Raw genomic sequence first — 14,556 nt, forward strand, 5'->3', positions numbered from 1 at the left:
TCGTGTGCGCCAGCCGGCGGGGATTTGAGGAAACAGTGACTCCGGTCAGCTGTGGCCCTGCGTTCCCGGACCCACCCCCATCGGAGGACTCGCGTCCGCGCTCACTGGCCGCCTCCAGGCCCCGCAGCCCCCAGCCCGCTGGTGTCCTCTGACCTGGAAGGTCCGGGGCTTGGTGAGCACTGACCCCCACGGTGGGTGTAAAGCGCCTCACGCGTGGGCAGCCGCTACCCCGCAGGGCCTGATGCCGTAGCGCTTTAGCTGGGGAGCGGCCACGGCCGGGATGGTCCGTGGACGTGCATCAGCACGTTCCCGCACAGTGCGCTTCCCCACGCGAGGCCGCCCGCACGGCTCCCTCAGAACCCGACCCTTGCCCTGACCCAGTCCTCCCTGAGGTCGGCTGGTCACCCTCAGCCTGCAGCGGCTCGCTGGGCGGCTTCCCTGCGCCTTCGTCCCTGCCGCTCAGCCACGTTCAGAGCACAGAGACGCGCGAGTCGCGGGTATTGCCTCCTTTCCTCCTCCTCTTCTAGAAGCAACTTCCGTTACCGAAATCTGGGTCAGTAGGGCCTTGAACTCTTGATCTCAGGGTCATGAGTTTGAGCCCCACCTTGGGTGCACAGTGTATGTTTAAAAAAAAAAAAAAGAAAGAAACAGATTATAAATGACTACAAAATCTTCATGACATTTCATTAGACAAAAATTTCTTCTATGTAATGTCAAAGAGCTGGTCCATACAAGAAAATTTGATAGAGCAGACAATCAAAATCTAAAATTTTTATTTTTCAAAAGATATTATTGAGAAAATGAGGAAAAGCTACAGACTGGGAGAATAGATCTGTAGTTCATCTGTCTATCAGAATAAACAACTATCCCTCATCGGTGAGAGAAGAGAGTGTACAAGTCGGTGAACGAACTGAGTGGACGTTTCGGACAGTCTGCGCGCAGCTCTGCGTCCCTGGCGTTGGGGACCACGAGATCCCAAGCAGGGTGAGAGGCCACGGCCCAGCCCCGGGGCGGCCAAAGCGCAAGTTGGGGAGGGCGTGGGGAGACAGGAACCCTCACACTTTGCCAGTGGAAATAAACGACAGAAATACAAAATTTCTAACTCGTGTCCACTTTAGAAAAGAGAGTCCTGGTTTCTCAAAACCTTAGAGCAGGAGCAGCAGGGGCAGCAGGGGCCGGTTCTGGCCCCGGGCACCTCCCGCGGGTGCAGCTCCGCAATCACCCGAGCGGGTGACCCAGACAGACGCGGCCGCCCCGGCGCCTCCAGCCCCCTCAGACCCCGGCGCAAGAGACCCCCGCGGAACGAATCCCACCAGAGAGCCGGAGTCCATCCCGGAGGGGCAGGTGGGCGGTTGCCGCAGCGGGCAGGAAGGGCATGGGCCGCAGCCCCGCTGGAGACCCTCGGAGGATGAGAAGGTCTGCGGGCGCCGCCTCCCGCTTCCTCCTCGCCCCCAGGCCCCCGCCCAGCGCCCCCAGGGCCCCGGGGCCCTCGCGGTGGCCCTCGCGGGCATTTCCCCGAGGAGGCGCTCGCACGGGTGTGGTCTTCAAGAGACAAATCCTACCTGCAAGTAAAAAGTCAAAAAACCCAAAGGAAGCTGGTTCATCTGTCTCCGCACCAAGCAAAGCAGACGTGGAGATAAAACGACGGACGTTCTACAGCCGCAGAGGGTCCCGCTCATCAGAAAGACGAGACTACCCCGCAACGGGACGTCCCTCGGAACCAGAGGGAACCAAACCCTAAGAGACCTTTAGTCTCAGGAAAAGAACGGAGGGTCGCCAGGGGCGGGGGTGGGAGGGCTGGGCCGTGGGGTGACGGGCACTGGGGAGGCCCGTGAAGCGCGACCCCGACCCCTCGGGCAACAGCCTGCACGTTAATCACAACAAGAGAAAGATAAAACAATAGACAGTGCGCCCCGACTGTACAGCCTCCGGAAACAGAAGCCGAGCAGGGAGCCCGGCGCGGGGCTCGGGCCCAGGACCCCAGAGCACGACCCGAGCGGAAGGCAGCGGCTGTGGCCACGGAGCCCCGGGCGCCCCCACGGCCCAGACCCCTCAGATCTCCGCGGGAAGAAGACACTGCCCTGCACACCCCGGCGTCATGCCGCACCCGACGAGTCCCCCGCCGGGCCGCCCGCGTGGCTCCGCGGGGGACACTCCGGCGAGCCCACGCCCGGCCGAGGCCGCCCCTCGGCGCCCCGCACGTCCGCTCGGCGACCCCGGCGCCCGCCCCCGCGAAGGGTCGCCGGCCCAGCGCCGCGCACGCGCGTCACTCTGGCGTCCCGGAAGCGTCGCGGTGGCCCGTCGCCGCCCACAGCCCGACCCCGGCGGATGCCCGCGAGCAACGCCCCGTTCCCTCGGCCCGGACCCGCGGCCGCTCGGGCCACCCGCACGTCGCGCGCTTCCCACCCGCCGCGGAGCCGGACCGCCCGGCGGGGCCGAGAAGGTGCGGCCACGTGAGGCGCACGAGGACACGGCGCCAAGCGGCTCCCCCGACAGCGGCCTCTCAGCTCACGCAGGGGCGCGGCGCTACCGCGGGCGGCGGGTTCGCAGCCCCGGCACGTCCCACGGCCGCGCGCCAACCGCACAGACTCCGACAGGCTAGAACCCGACGGCAGGGATCGCTCGGCCTCGGGGCCCCTCGCTCCGGTCTGCAGAGCCTGGGGAGACCCGCCGAGACCCCGCAACGGCCGCGCCTCGACCGCAGCCACCCCGGGCCGCTCCGTCCCCGCGCGCGCCGGCGCCCAGGAAGGCGCAGCGAGCGCCCGAGGCCGCCGGGTCAGCGCAGCCGTGGTCCGCCGGGTCCCCGCACACCGAGCCCGCGGAGCCGGCCGCAAGCGCGCGCGGCGGCGGGGACGTTCCTCCGACTACCGGGGGCAAACGCCGCCGTGAGGAGACGGGCGGCCGGGCGCGTCCGCACGGCGGTGACGGGCGCGGGAACCCCGGGCCGGCGGTGTGTCTCCGGAGGCGCCGGGCCGGCAGCAGCGGCCCTCACGGGAGACCGCCGCCGCGTCGGGGAACCGCCGCCCCACAGCCGCCAGCCGCACCCGCGTGCCCCGTGTATCCAATTTTTTTAAACCTCAAGTCTGGGACAAGAGACCAACGCCTGAATCTCCCTCCTAATGCAAGATGGCTACTGGGTGTGTGTGTTCCCATAGTTATAATGAACCAAACATTTGTGAAAAGGAGTAACTTAAATGGGATTTAAATTTGGGTTTTCTTACACAGTAGCTTAAATCTTCATTGTTAATTCTGTTTACTATACACATTTCTCAGTGACTATCAACCTACTTTAATTCCTGATGCTTGATTATGTTACTGCTTGGTTTCCTTTATGTCAGAGTGTTTTATTGTGCTTACTTAAAACAAAACAAAATAAAACACCATACACATCTTTGTTTCACCCCTATCACTGTAGGATATACCCATATCATTAAATGCTCTGGTAGGTTATAGAACCGGAAGGTCTGCTCTGGATGATTTTCTACTTTTTCTATCTTATTTTTAAAAAAAAATTTTCAAGCTGGTTTCTTTTTTTAAAGATTTTATTTATTATGTATTTATTTATTTATTTGACAGAGAGCAAGAGAAGGAACACAAGCAGAGGGAGTGGGAGAAGGAGAAGCAGATTCCTGGCTGAGCAGAGAGCCCTGATGTGAGACTGGATGCCAGGACCCTGGGATCATGCCTGAGCCGAAGGCAGATGCTTAATGACTGAGCCACCCAGGTACCCCTCTACTTTACCTATTTTAATGCTCTTATTGAAATTTTTTTTTCTCTAATAATAACCATCTTTACTTCACAGGGATACTGTAAGAACACAAGTTATGATGTGTTTGAAATGCTCTGAATGCTTTATAAAAAAGGCACTACAGCGACGCCTTGTGGCTCAGTTGGTTAAGCAGCTGCCTTTGGCTCAGGTCATGATCCCAGCGTCCTGGGATCGAGTCCCACATCGGGCTCCTTGCCCGGCAGGGAGCCTGCTTCTCCCTCTGCCTGCCATTCTGTCTGCCTGTGCTTGCTCTCTCACCCTCTCTCTCTGATAAATAAATAAAATCTTAAAAAAAGGCACTACAGAGATAATGAGTTATTCTCAATAAAAATTGATTTTCCCCACTTGTATACAGCTGAAGCAGAGAGTGAAAGTTACAAGAGCAGGGAAATCACAACTTTGGAACCACATCTCCTTCAAGCTTTGATTGTCTCACCTGTTAAATGTGGACATAAATGTGTTTTTTATGTATGAGCTTAGGTGGAGCCCATGGAGCAAATGAAAAACCCATGTGAAAATATAGAGCCTTCACTCTATAAAGAGCAAGGCTAAATGTTCACAGGGATACAGTTTTCCAGACAGGATTTTATCTGTAATGATAAAATAATCTCTTGTGCATTTTGAAGGATTTGGGGAGCCATGTTTGATTTCCCCCATGAAATATCAAATATCCCTCAGGTTCTCATGTTACAAAAACATCGACATAAAGGCTGAGCACGTGAAATGAATATCCGCGTGTACATGAATGATCTGGGCGGCAAGCTCAGGGGTTCCGTGCTTCAGGTCATGTCCATTGATGGCAAGCACTCAGTCATTGCTGCTCAGCCTTCCATCCTGTGCAGCCAGGCCGTCTTCCAACAGATCAAGGATAAAAACACCTGCTTCATTGGTCTTTCGAATGAGTTTAATGCCAAGTTGTTCACCAGAGTCCCATTTGTGAAAGACTACGTGGAAGACCTCTTCCCCGGGAGAGCTACAGTCGAAGTGGCTGTAGGTCCGGCCCCCAAAGTACGGCTCTCGCAGCACAGTTACATGCAGCGTGGTACAGGGCTGGCAAAGGGCGGCTCTGGCATAGTTGTGAGACACAACTGGAAGAAAAGAGTTATGACCAAGGTGGGACAATCTTTTATCCTCTCAACTGGTAAACATTTATATGCTATTTCCAAAAGAAACTGACTTTGGAAAATGATGTACAGTCATTATTTACAAAGAAAAGCCCTCTGAAGATGTTTTAAAATGCACAGTTCCTAAGCTTCACTCACAATGACTAGCACGAAGTAGAGAATGGCAGTTAGGATCTCAGGCTTCAGCGAGGGTGCTGAATCAGAGTCCCTGGTCCTGCCAGTAGCGGGATGTCTGAGTGTGTCCCCTGAGTGGTGAGATGGGTTTACTCTCCGCTTCACGGGACCAGGAGGAGAATGCAGAGAAAGCAGCAGCATATGGCAAGTGCCAACAAAATACTAGTTCTAGTGGAACAGAAACTGAAGATCTACTGGATTGATGTGGCTTTTCCAAATGAAAAACACTTACCCTGGAAAAAATACACAGAGTTTTAATCTAAGAAAAGGGACACATTCCAGATACACAACCTGATCTCAGATCAGTCATTTTTACTTTAAAGAAAAGCAGGTAATTACAGTTTCACTCTGTTTAGCACTCAAGTGTAACATCTATCTAATACAACAAGCTTAACTCAGTACTCACGGAACATTTATTTACTAAACCTTATGGCCCTGAAAAGGAGTATAGTGACTGATCCTGGGACATGAACAGGACTAAGAAAATACACCCAGCTTCAGTTATTCACCTAGTCAGAGGAAGAGTTTGGCGCAATTCTGAGTATTTATCACAATTAGAATTCCTCTCCTCATCAGTCTGCACCAACAGCAAGTGGGAAATCGACATTCTCTTGGATGCGTTATGTGGCAGGCTCTGGGTTAGGTGCTTGTGATTACCCAAACCCTTCGATTTTTTTCACGTGAGTCTATCTTAAGGAAAGCCTTCCCCCTTCCTACTCATCTCGGGTTGACAGTTTTGAGCACCACTATCTTGAATTTTATTAATTTGGGCCTGTTGACATCTTTTAAAATTCAGGCATCAAATGCAATAGATCTCACACATAAACTTGCTCTTCTCCCAGTTTTGCAACATCTGTGCATTTGGTTGCCATCCAGATCCTTGATGAAAAAGTTGAGTAACATAGGGTCAAGAACAGAACTTTGGGCGCCTGGGTGGCTCAGTGGGTTAAGCCGCTGCCTTCGGCTCAGGTCATGATCTCAGAGTCCTGGGATCGAGTCCCGCATCGGGCTCTCTGCTCAGCAGGGAGCCTGCTTCCCTCTCTCTCTCTCTGCCTGCCTCTCCATCTACTTGTGATTTCTCTCTCTGTCAAATAAATAAATAAAATATTAAAAAAAAAAAAAAAGAACAGAACTTTAAGGCAGCTTCTAAAAAACCAGCCTGACATGGATTTGTTAGTCAAAACTCATCATTTCTGGCTATTCAGCTAAAAATCCACTTATCTCTAGGTTCTTATTTTTCCGTCTTAAATTCACATCTATCACAAATGACTTTACAAACATCTGGCTGGAATCCAGTGCTAGCCACGTGCAATTATGTAGCCTCACACCATCTTCATGATGTGGGTTGTGGAATAGCCTACAATCTTTCCCTTCACAAAAGTGTGGTTGCCAGTGAAACACAGAGAAAACAGAGACCAAATAAAATACTGTTGCTAGATGTTGTAGAAATAGCACCAACAGAGTAAACTTTACCACATCTTTAGCTAAATATATTTTGGACCAATGCAGTCAAGATATGACTGCAATTATTTTCCTTCAAAACCAAAAGTGAATAAATCACTGACGACTCAGATCGCACTGTAAATTCGTACTCCTAATCATGTTCTGAAATTTGTATTATTTTTAATAGTAATATTGATGTAATTTCTTACACTATTTTATTCTTCAAACTGCTCAAAATGCTGCACTGTGAAAGGCCCTGAGTGTATATGGTTCTCCTTTTCAAATAGGTTATTTAATAGAATAACATGGATGTGTGGGTATATATATAAAACACACGCACACACACACATACATAATCAGTGTGGGAAAACCCAAGCCATGCACTGTTACTACATCTAGTTTGCTAAACTAAAAACACAGGCTAGCTAGCCCTTTGGTCTGTAAATAAACCATCTTAACGACTCCAAAGTATTTTCAAATTGGCTCACGGTATTATTTATGCAGCTCACAAAAAGTGGAAGATAACCAGGTAGTAAAAATATACTAAGGAGGGACGCTTGGGTGGCTCAGTTGGTTGGGCAGCTGCCTTCGGCTCGGGTCATGATCCCAGCGTCCTGGGATGGAGTCCCACATCGGGCTCCTTGCTCAGCAGGGAGCCTGCTTCTCCCTCTGCCTCTGCCTGCCATTCTGTGTGCCTGTGCTCGCTCTCTCCCCCCCTCTCTCTCTGATAAATAAATAAAATCTTTAAAAATATATATATATACTAAGGAGCCTTCTTTCCAAGTGTTTCCTTTTGTATGGCCATAAATACTACTCTGTATTTGGGCAAGTAGTGTGGCTTTACTTACTGCCTCCAGCATACCAGCCAAAGGCCAATGAGGAAGTCAGGCCCACAAGAGGAGAGACCCTTTGTGAATTCAATAATCAGGTTATGTGCTCATAGTTTTTGTATCAATTTGAAATCATTAAACTGCATTTAAGATTGCCATTATTAGGGTTATTAATAGGTATGCCTCCATAAATAATAGTAATGCACTGGAATGTCTACAATGATGATTTATAGCTTTAAGTTATATTCCCCAAATTATAGCCAGTATTTCAGATAATTAGCTTTTTATTTGATGTATACAGATTCAATTATGTTATTAAACAATTCTCCAAAGCAGACCAGTAAAAAAGCCTATAGATGAAATATATTAGCAAACAAAACCCTATATCAAACAAAACTATATATTAAATATATTTTTATACATTTTTGTATTTTTGCTAATGTATTAGCAAATCTAATATATTAGTAAATCTGAGGTTACAGACTTAACCTCAATTATACTCAAAGAAATGCAAATAAGAACAAAGCATTTGTTTTTACCTTGAAAATTTAGAAAAAGCATGAGAAATATGTAAAATAAAAATATGTAAAAAATATGAAATATGTAAAATATGTAAAAAATTTAATATCCAAAGCTGGCACACTGCTGGTAGCAAAGAACAAAAGATGAAAATAAATGTATACTCAATTATAGCTAGAAAGGCCAGAAGTGGAGAAGAAAAGAACACTGTGTAAGCTGTAGGAAAGGGCCATCTGGCTCTTTTGGTCTTGGCCCCAAAGGTGTCAAAATGTCAAAACCAGGGGCGCCTGGGTGGCTCAGTGGGTTAAGCCGCTGCCTTCGGCTCAGGTCATGATCTCAGGGTCCTGGGATCGAGCCCCGCATCGGGCTCTCTGCTCAGCAGGGAGCCTGCTTCCCTCTCTCTCTCTCTCTGCCTGCCTCTCCATCTACTTGCGATTTCTCTCTGTCAAATAAATAAATAAAATCTTTAAAAAACAAAATGTCAAAACCAGCTACAAGAGTTCCTCCATGGAGAATCAGTTTAGGAGCTGGGGTAGAAGGAATATAGGGTAAGGTGTCCAGAGAGCTGTGCCAACCTCATGCAACCAGAGTACTACTAATATCATAAAAGGACAGCAAACACAGGAATGCGGTAAATAGCTAGCTATGGTAGGATCAGAAACTGGATTTTACATAAGCTGGATTAGTTATGCTTCCTGTATTCTCCTATTTCCTCTTCGGATTTAGTCAAGAACAAAACACTGGAAGTTCAGTCTGTGTCAGCCAGGCCAAGTGCAATGAAGGAGGGGTTTTGGGCCCAAGTGTTGAAGTGGAAATCACAAACTACAAGAGGCAGAATATGGATGGGTGTGGAAACCAAAGCCAGGAACCCCTAGTGGAAAGGTCAATCCTTGCTGCTCTTGGAGCCTAGTTTGTCTGTCTTCTCCTCTGGACATTTCTCTTGAAGAACTAAAAATCCTAGAGGTTCTAAGTTTTGTTTTAATGAAGAAGACAGCTATTCCCAACAGGATATCATAACCAAATCCACTCTTTTATTGACTCAGCAAGTATGTCCTGGGTATCGACTCCAGGCACAGCTCTGTGAGAAGCCTGTCCCACAGTACGTACTAATGGTGGCTGCCATCCCCAAAGGAAGACACTGCATTTGAATAACTCTCTGTGACCAATTATGTATTAAGTGGTAAAGAGAAGGAATGTCTTCAGCACTTAGTGTGAGAAGAGGTCTGAATGGGTGAAAATGGCAGGGCAGGGCTTTCTGAATGAAGGTGGGGAAGCTGTAGCACAATGGGGACAGGCTGGAATGTGGAGGGAAGCAAGGAGATTGCTATGTCTGGCTTTTCTGCTACATTATACATTCTATGAGGGCAGGGGTTGCTTTTTGCTCTTAATTATACCCTCAGCACTGACCACCATGCCTATGATGTTTCAGTAATACACCAATGGCTACAGCTGAAAGAAAAAGCAAGGGTTAAGGCTGAGGGGACAGGTTGTGTAAGAGTCCACAGAGGACCCTGACTATTAATCAGTATGGACTTGATTCTCTGGTCCAATCTTCCCAGGGAAAGCAGAATCACAGGTGAATTAAACTGACAATGGTCGTACTGGATTTCAGAGCAGAGTAAGGAGGCAGGGGTATTGATTCTACTGGGTTAGATGTGAATCAGTGAGGGCACAGACCAGAGAGGTGGCAGGGAAAAGGGAAGGGGTGAATACCAACAGACCGTGGGGAAGGACCGAGCAGTGAAATCGAGGAGGCAAGGGTCCTTGAGCTTGGGTTCCTAGAAGACACCTTTTCTCATTCATGCCTATTTCTTCTCTCCTAAATATCCATTCTTTTAGCTTCAAGTACCACTTACACTAGTATGGGTCATATATCCAGGTCAATTTTCACATGAACTTTAGAATTCACATGAACAGTGGAATTCTGGCCATCTAATGCTCATCAGTATGCCCTCTAATATAATATCATCTTGCCCGAAGGTAGTTCGTTTGTTGGAGTAGCTATTTCTCTTTAAAGAGAAGAGGGAGAGGGTAGCACCAAGGATTAGTGCAGAGTCAGGCTGTTTGTGGATGAGAGTGCATTTGAGAGCCAACAAGAGGTGGTCATGATTTCCGAATTCTATCTTAAATTCAATGGTATAAGTTTTAAGTAATTTGTGCTGTGTGACCTGTCTTTTCTAGATTATAGTAATCAGTGTAGAGAAGGATAAATCAGACAATGAAGGTAACTGATGGATGGTACCCTGGGACTAGGGATACAGACAATAGGACAAGAGAATTTAGCAGTGAAGGTGGCCCCGAAATAGCCAACCATGGAGTACAAGCCAGGAGGAATTCAGCTGGCCTGGAAAGCCACGCACTGAGGCACATGTGGGATCAAATTTAAGATGGGGGTAAAAATACATTCCATGACTTTGGGGGAAATCAGAAAAATTACAGATAAATTCTGATCTGTTTTGCATTAAAAAACAGTAAAACTTAGCTTTTTATAAGTCAGATTCCAGAGTACCATAATTTCCTAAGTTTTAAATCAATGAATAAGAGCAAAAAATGAGGCAAGTTAACAAAATAATTAAAAAAATTGATACCTGAAGAATTTGGTCTCCAGCAAGAAGTCTTCCATCTTTGGCAATCACCCCATCCTGATAGACTTCCTGGATAACAATGTTGATCCGTGGTGTTTCATTGCCGCCCACAATGCTAATTCCTAGCTGAATATAAGAATCAGACCGGAGAATTTCAATTGCAGTAATTTTGCCTTCCAGAAAACTAACCGGCTGTTGCATAGCTGCCAAGTTAAAAACGAGAGGGAGAAAAACAGGTGGAAAGAAAAACGTTTTATATTTTGATTATCTTTAGGTAAGTAAGTTATTGTCTATCATTAGTGATGACCTTATGTTAATAGATGATTCATAACAAAGCAATACCACGGGATAAGAAAAATAGAATGACCAAAACACCAATAGTTAAGATTAGCAAAACACTTCCTCTTCGAAAGGTGATCAGTAAATAATCAACAAATAACTACTATGCATCAGATCACTAGGGACCACACAGTGATCTGATAAAGAAATATACAGACAATATCATCTTGTCCTAATTGATCAGAGAAAGTCTGACCCATGAAACAGCTGTAAACAGTGCAAGGCTGTACATATGAAATATAAAAGACAAACTCTGTGACATACAATCACCATAGTGGTTGACAAAATAACCACATTAAGCAAGAAGAGGAGGGTCTTGATCTGAGCAGTAGGAGATAGAAGAATTGTTATAGCCATGGCTGGGAAAACTGGGATTTGTAGAAAAATTGGAATTTTCATAAGAGATAAACCTATTTAAAAGTAAGACAAAGGGCCAACTACTAAGATATGCCCAAGATCATCCTCTGTTTTCTGCCTGTTTCCTGGTGGGTCATGTAGACAGATCAGTGGCTGCTACCAGAGGACAGCAATAGTCAGACACATGGCTTTGGGAGTCAGATACATACCCAGCCATTTCGTGGCTCTCAGACTTTGACCAATGACTCTCTGACTAAGTTTCCTCATCATTAAAAAAAAAATCCAGGGGCGCCTGGGTGGCTCAGTGGGTTAAGCTGCTGCCTTCGGCTCAGGTCATGATCTCAGGGTCCTGGGATTAAGTCCCGCATCGGACTCTCTGCTCAGCAGGGAGCCTGCTTCTCTCTCTCTCTCTGCCTGCCTCTCCATCTACTTGTGATTTCTCTCTGTCAAATAAATAAATAAAATCTTAAAAAAAAATCCAGTATTGGTACAAGCATTTAATAAGTTAATATATGTAAAGTGCTTGACACAGTGCTGACACAGAATAAGCACTTAGGCTGAGGTATTATTTTTGTTCTTCTTGATGCTGTGGATTTCTTAGTCAAGAAGCAATAGGCTTCAAAACAAACAAACAAAGGAGCCTGTTGATGACCAGTGAATTTGTGGACTACAACAGAAGAGGGGGAGGGGGAAGGATAAGCCTCAAGGTAAGACTTGCTTTCTGTTCCTAAACTGCAAACCCTTAGACTTGTACACTTAACGGGTGACTATGTGATATGTGAAGCATATCTCAGTAAAACTATTTGTTGAAGAGGAAAAAACAACAACAACAACACCCCATATAGGGAAAGTAATAGGGAGTAGTGAGAAGAAAGGAAATATCTGATTTGAAAACAGATGAAAAGCAAAAGCAAGGTGAAGAGCACATACTGTCAGTGGCCGTGTTGTCCTCGAAGGCGGCATTGTCCAGGCCAGGCTCCTCAGGCCACGCGGGCAGAGATGCTGATGTCAAGCTGCGCTCAGCAGGCGCTGTGCCTGTCCCTGAACAGTCCATTTTGAGGGATAAAGTACCTGGAAGATCTATTACAGTGGTTCCATTTTCGTTCTCAATCTCTGTCTGAGCTTTATCAGTTTTCCTCCTTTCTAGGGCAAGTCTCTGATGAGAAGCTCCAGGACATCTAGAGAGAGAGCATTAGGGGGTTCCCAGATGATTTGAAAGGAAAAATGATTGACAGCTTGTGCCCCAACAACAGAATAGCCACTGCTTCAATGCCAAACTCACCTAGAGGTAATCCACAATTTGTATGTAATTATGATTTTAACCTCTGCTTAAACTAAGTTCCTACCACACTGTGTAGCATACTTAAAACAGGCGTTGGCACAAATAGTGGCTTCGTGCACGTCTCAAAAAATACTTCAATAAATACCTGTATTCAGATATTTGCTAGTCCCAGAAATACACCAGCACAGTTGATGGTACACTGCAAATACTATTCTGAGATCCTGATTGCATAACCCCCTTTTCACAGGGATGGCTTAACTCCTTAACAGGAGTGGAAACAGCAGTCTTCTTCCACAATGTGCTCCTGCATCCAGACTTGGACCTTGACTGACACTGTTCCTTTCCAATTTCAGGGCCAAGGGTACACATTCATTTATTAGTGAGAAGCAATACATCTGAGGCTCTGCCACTTGCAGAAAAGCAGAGAAAAGGCTCAAGAGGCTGTGTATGGTGGGTGGCGGTCTTATGTCTAGGGCTGCAGACTTCATTCAAGGATAGTATTTTTTAAAATCTCAAATTCCATTAAAAATCAAGTATAGGATAAATTTATTGAAAACTGGAAGCTATCCCTTAGCTGTAAAAGTAATGAATTTCCCCTCACAAACTAAAGATAAGTTGTGGGTTTCAAGTTCTTGAAAAAGATTGCTATGGAATTTCTTTATTCAGCTTTTTCTCATTCCCGGTTTCCTCATCACCTTATTAAGAAAGAGGACAAATGATTTTCCTTCTGCATTGTTGTGCCGCACTCCAGGAAATGTTCCTGCAAGGACCTGACAAGTAACTTGGAAAATTGTATCACTGAGAAAAATGATTTTTGTCAAGTAAGTAGATTTCATGAGAAATGCATTTTAAAACTATTTCATTCAATAAAAAAATGGTGACAAAAAGTGGATCATAAAACAATACTTGAGACTAAAAATATAGGTAAAGATTCAATTCTCCAAATGCATATCACACACTGGTATCCATATGCGTAACAGCCAGTCTTCGATGGGGAAACAGACTAGGAACAGGAAGTGGGAAGGAAACATAAGCAGAATGTGCACAGCTGGGAAAGAGCCTAGCTAACAACTACAAAATCCTACAAACTAAGTAACTGTAAAGCCCCTCTTATCTTATCCAAGAATAATTTTTTTTTCTTTTCTTTCTTTTTTTTTTTTTGTCAGAGAGAGTGAGCACAGGCAGAGGCAGAAGGAGAAGCAGGCCTCCTGCTGAGCAAGGAGCCTGATATGGGACTCGATCCCAGGACTCTGGGATCATTACCTGAGTGGAAGGCAGCCTCTTAACCAACTGAGTCACCCAGGTGTCCCCAAGAATAAATTTAAAACTGGAAACCTGAAGCTGTTAGAGAGGTAAAGAACCAGGTATACTTACATCCCAATGGGACAGCAAATTGCTAAGAGGGACTAAATACAGGTATTTTGTGTGATATCACAGAGAAATATGGAAGAACGCATTCATCTAGCACTCAGGAAGTTTACAGAGGACTGTGCAACACCCACCTTTAAACAGATGGGGAGCTGGGCACACAGAGACGGAACAACTAGCCAGGAGGAGAAGATGAAAGACTTCAAACTACACAAGGGAGGCAAGAGTGTCAACAAAGAAAAAATGACATAGATTATACCATATAAAGAAAAAAACAAGTACATATGAATGGCAAAAAACATGAGCCTCATTGACATTTTTAACTAAGACATAACACTGGCAAGTCATCAGAATTTTTAATACTTAAAAAGCATAATATATTTTTTATTTAATAGATGACAGATTTTTAAAAACATATTTTTCTGCCTTGCTTGTACGATATAGCAATTTAGCCAGCAAGCACTCTTAGGAAACAAACTAGTTAAGAGTATTGACAACCTCTTCAATTTATTAACAACCTCTCTGCCCATATTCTTATTTATATAACAAAGATAAGACGGCCTAACTCATAGAGCTGTCATGAAAACTAAACTGGACTAATATAAATTGCTTAAAATACTGCCTCACAAATAATAACTCAATACAAACTAGTGACTACTATTATCATAGCAACTTAAAAGTACTCAAGCTAGGGCTCCTGGGTGGCTCAGTTGGTCAAGCGACTGCCTTCAGCTCAGGTCATGATCCTGAAACCCAAGACCGAGTC

General features: G+C 46.1%; 1 protein-coding gene across 5 annotated transcripts in view; it reads right to left on the reverse strand.

Moving 5' to 3' along the window:
- Nucleotides 1–14,556, reverse strand: part of LOC309865929 (nucleoporin p58/p45-like) — a 58,281-nt gene that overhangs the window by 17,021 nt on the left and 26,704 nt on the right. For 4 of the 5 annotated variants that reach the window (XM_082732944.1, XM_082732946.1, XM_082732945.1 and 1 more), the window contains 3 exons: nucleotides 13,925–13,997; nucleotides 12,071–12,318; nucleotides 10,448–10,647 (listed from right to left, as the gene is read on the reverse strand). The gene's annotated coding sequence lies outside the window, so the exon portion shown is untranslated. The remainder of the gene's footprint in view (nucleotides 1–10,447; nucleotides 10,648–12,070; nucleotides 12,319–13,924; nucleotides 13,998–14,556) is intronic. The other variant, XM_082732943.1, reaches the window with a different exon arrangement.

This window comes from Mustela nivalis (assembly GCF_964662115.1).
Source record: "Mustela nivalis genome assembly, chromosome: 5".
Taxonomy (NCBI): Eukaryota; Metazoa; Chordata; class Mammalia; order Carnivora; family Mustelidae; genus Mustela; species Mustela nivalis.